Here is a 4,392-nt window from a genome sequence, read left to right on the forward strand (position 1 = left end):
CCATGCGTCCGCTGGAAACTTCCCATTCATCCAGGCATTTGTGTCTGCCCATGCACCTCTCCCTGGCCCCTGAGGGTTGTCATATAGGAAGGACTCCCTACGGGGCTGGCTTGACTCTTCTCCACCCACCATGTCCGCGTGACCACCCGACCACTCCCCTGATGGAGCACGCGACGGCCTGTCTCCCTGGCCGCAAGTCTGGTGACTCCTAGCCCCGGCTCTGTTTTCCCAGCTTCCCTATCGCCAGCCCCACCCTGACTTGGTCACTACACACAGGACGGTCCCAGCCCCCTCGACAGAGCCAGGATGTCGGGGCTCTGTCGCCTACACGCCACTGCCTCCCACTGTGTCCTGGAACAGAAATGTCCCCACCTGGTGCCTTAGTCTCCCCCTCTGCTATGTGGCATGGGAAATGGGGTGTCTGAGAAACATGCAGGGGCCCCGGCCACTGTGCCCCTGAACAGGGGGATGGTGAGTACAGAATCTCACCCCAACCACCAGCAGTGGGGAGCGTCCTGCCCACGCAGGGCCCAGGCTGGGGCGGGCGGTGTGGAAGGCAAGAAAGCCGTGCTCACTCAGGGAGGGCCCGGCATGTTGTTCCTCCCGGGTCCAGAGGCTCCTGCAGGGAGACTCTGGGGTGAGTGGGCGGGGGCTGGAGCCAAGGGGCCAGAGCGGCAGATGTCACCAATTTCAGTTCTGCCCCAGCTGGCCTGAGGGAGCTGGGGACTTCCCAGAGTGGGGAAGGACAATCCGGGGGCCAGGCCGCTTGGAGGCAGGGCCGGGCCTTGAGGACCCCTTCCCTGGCCCAGCTGGGTGCTCTGCAGGGGAGGCATCGGAACCCGTGACGGGTGGGCCTCTCTCCCTGCACCCCCGTGGTAGGTCCCTCCAGTACCACCGCTCGTCAGCTCCAGCCCAAGAGCATGGCAACAGAAGAATTTCTTGGCCTTTTTGTCCCCGCAAATGAAGGCTTTAAGGGTACAGCTGCCCCCGGGGCACCTGAGAAATATTTCCAGGATGAAAGTGGGGGGTGCCGAGTGGATACCTCATCCGATGCCAAAGCACGAGGCAGAAACCACAAGAACCCCCCAAAATGGCTCCATCTTCTAGCTCCTTGAGCTCAACCTCCAAAGAAGGAAAGCGGGGAGTGGGTGGGCAGGCGGGCAAAGCCCCTTGCCTCTGCCCCGGCCCTCCCCTCTGGACCCAGCCAGGCGGGCGGTCAGCACCGGAGCCAGTGGGGAAATGGGCCCCCGGGCGGGGAGAGCATCTGACTGGACCATGTTCTTGGGAGATCAGTTGTGAAACTTGCTTCAAACCCCCAAACCACAAAAACGGCCGATTTTCCCAGCCCTGTTCTCACGTTTCTCAGATCAGCCGAGGACTCTTCAGTATTTCCATCCAAGAGACGCCAGGCCAGCCACCAGCCCCCCGAGGGGGACACGAAAATGGTGCAAGGAGACTTGGGTGCCGTGGAAACCCCTCCCGCGTTCACCCAAAACACGCCGTGCTCACCAATGCGTCTGTAAATGTGGGGTCTGGGAGAAGGGGAAGGCGTGGGCCTGATAAAGAAAACTGGAAATCAGGATAGAGGGACCCAGAAGCTGCTAGGGCTGCCTTGGAAGGAACATTTGAGAGCACCCTTTGCAGGGGAAGACGGTATGTGGCTGGCAGGGGGTGAGAGTCAGTAACTGGGGAAATGCCTTTCAGTTTTAAAAAAGGTCAAAGAGGGGTCCCCTCGTGCCTCCCCGACTCAGTGGACAGAGCACCTGTCTCTGGTTCTCCTCTTTCAGGGCCTGGTGACAACAGAAATGCAAGCTCTCGTCAAGCGAGGACTGATAAGGGGACCCTCAGAGATGAGCAGAACCCGGAGGAGGGACTCACCACTTTTCTCAGCTCGGTGGTGATGATGGCCAAAGCCATCTTTGAACAAGAGAAGCTGCTCGTAGGTGCTTTGGATGACAAGCTGCCTCGGAGCTTCAAAGCCCCGTTCCTGCTGTAGGAAATGCAGACCCCTTGGTCTGGCTTCTCCCGGCCAGAAGCCCATCCACCTCCGCCTTCAGCTGGAGACAGGTGAGGTCCCTGGGTGCGCCGCCTCTGGGCCGGGCTGCCTTCTGTCCTCACCAGCCACTCTGTCTGCGGGCCTGCCCCCTCCATAGCCCGCTGTCCCTCTCCCAGGCCCGGTTCCTCACCCTCACCTGCCACCGTAGCTGCCTGTTTCCAGCTGGAACCTCCCTGAGGCTGGGAGAGACACCCTGACTCACACTAACTTCAGCACTGAATCCAAAAGCAAAACGTTGTGGGAAGAACACCAAGCTTCAGCTTCGTGTGCACTCATCCAATCCTTTCCCTGCGCCACAACTATTCTTTAAAATGCCATCCAGGGGCGCCTGGGTGGCTCAGTCGGCTGAGCGTCCGACTTCAGCTCAGGTCACGATCTCGCGGTCTGTGAGTTCGAGCCCCGCGTCGGGCTCTGTGCTGACAGCTCGGAGCCTGGAGCCTGTTTCAGATTCTGTGTCTCCCTCTCTCTGCCCCTCCCCCGTTCATGCTCTGTCTCTCTCTGTCTCAAAAATAAATAAATAAAAAAAAACGTTAAAAAAATTTTTTTTTTTAATTAAAAAAATAAATAAATAAATAAAAAATAAAATGCCATCCAGGAGGTGCTTAATGCTGTGCCGCTGTATTAACCACAGTGCTAGCTAATGCTGGCCGGGACACCATGCACTGGGCCTGAAAGCCACTTGTCATGAGTAGTTACACTGCTAGACTTCTGCCAAGGCCCAGAGAATCCTGCCCCCAGGGAGCCCGGGACCCCGGGAAGAGTTCCCTGAAGCCAAGGCCAGGGGCAACAGAGTCCAGGAGGTCTGCACTGACAGGGGGTCCTACCCGAGGGGCAGGGGCAGGGGCACACAGGAGCCGTGTCACAGGGATGCCCACCAGCTGGTGAGATGCGCTGAGCCCCTGGAGGAGAGCAGGCGTGTGTGTGTGCGTCTTTCCGTCTGTGAGTCTGCCTGAGTGTGTGTGGGAGTCTCTGTGCACCGTGTGTGGACGGGCTTGTGCGTTTCTGTGTGTAGGCCTGGGCGTCATGTCTCTGGGTGGGTGTGTTTACACATCCGTCCACACTACCGCCTAGTGGGGCCAGGTCCAAGCCAGATACTGGACAGGTGACAGAGGACTTGGTCTCTGCCTCGTTGTCCACAGTCAGGAGGGAGGGGGACAGGAAACAAGGAATCCCAGCTGGAGGAGCTGGTCTCAGTGAGGACAGGGAGACCCATGCCATGAGGGCAGAGCGTGAGGGGCCAGAGCCCCGGAGATAAGGGACCTGATGGGGACCTACGATGCTCTGAGGAAGCCACACGAAAGCTGAGTGGGCTCGGCTGTGTGCGTGTCAGCTGGTGGAAGGTGGCAGAAAGTTTTCCAGGCAGAGGGAACAGCATGCACAAAAGCCAGGGCGCTGAGGAGTGGTAGGGACTGCGGTGGCAGCACCATGGCAGCTGAAGCGCGGAGGGGTGGGGGCAGGGGGAGGACAGAGTGGGGGCAAGAGCTAGACACACACGTCTGGAGGCCACAGTGACAACGGCTGACTGATCCTGAGAACCACCAGAGGGCTGGCTTAGGAAACTGGCCGGTCCCGTGGCTGTTTAATAATAGGGCCATTCCACCTGCTAGGAGGAGAGTGGGCTGGGGCGCAAGGGACAAGGCCTGAGCAGCCACCCAGTGAGCAGTGACAGCGGCCGGGGCCCCGGGATGGGCTTGCAGAGGCGACGGGAGGGTGAAGTGTAAGGCTTGGTGACGGGTGAGGCGTGCGAAGGTCCAAGAGGCTCCCCTGTGCCTGCCTGCCTGTGAGTGTGTGTGCACACGTGCACAGGTGTGAGTGTGCACACGCCTGCAGCGGGCTAGAGCCCCAGCCCTTTCCCTCTCCCCTCTCCAACCTCATGTCCCCACAGCCTTGCAGCGGACATGACAGTGACGGTAAGAAGGGCTCGGTGTTGCAACTGCATTTCCTCTCGAACCCGGGGCCGCCAGAGATTAGCTGAGAACCCCGTGTGTACCGGGCGATAACACCCCCACTCCCCCGTTTCCTAATCTCTGATTCATTTCCAACTGATAACAGGATAAGGGCCCATGGGCAGCTAAGAAATGCCCTGGCAGGTCCTGCCAAGCCTGGAGCCAAGCTGCCCGCGGGGGGGGGGGGGGGGGGGCGTCGGGGGCGGGGGGCCCTGGACAACAGAGACTGAGGAAGATCAGGGACAGGGTGAGTGTGGAGGGAGAGAGGGCAGGGGGAGAGGAGAGACAGGGAGACAGGGAGATAGAGACAGACACAGAAGAGCCAGGGTCAGGGTGGGGTGATGGGAAAGAGAGATAAGGAGGGAGAGAAACACAGAAAGCAACAGGCCG

At 59.8% G+C, this 4,392-nt stretch overlaps 1 long non-coding RNA gene across 1 annotated transcript; it reads left to right on the forward strand.

Moving 5' to 3' along the window:
- Positions 1-1,378: 1,378 nt before the first annotated feature.
- Positions 1,379-2,421, forward strand: LOC124511927 (uncharacterized). Its single transcript, XR_006961987.1, has 3 exons — positions 1,379-1,653; positions 1,788-2,067; positions 2,173-2,421. It is a non-coding gene; the product is annotated as an uncharacterized LOC124511927 (long non-coding RNA).
- The last annotated feature ends 1,971 nt before the right edge of the window (positions 2,422-4,392 follow it).

Source organism: Lynx rufus, unplaced genomic scaffold (genome assembly GCF_022079265.1).
Source record: "Lynx rufus isolate CCGP_SWC_20201006 ecotype Redwood Valley unplaced genomic scaffold, mLynRuf1.p SCAF_16, whole genome shotgun sequence".
Taxonomy (NCBI): domain Eukaryota; kingdom Metazoa; phylum Chordata; class Mammalia; order Carnivora; family Felidae; genus Lynx; species Lynx rufus.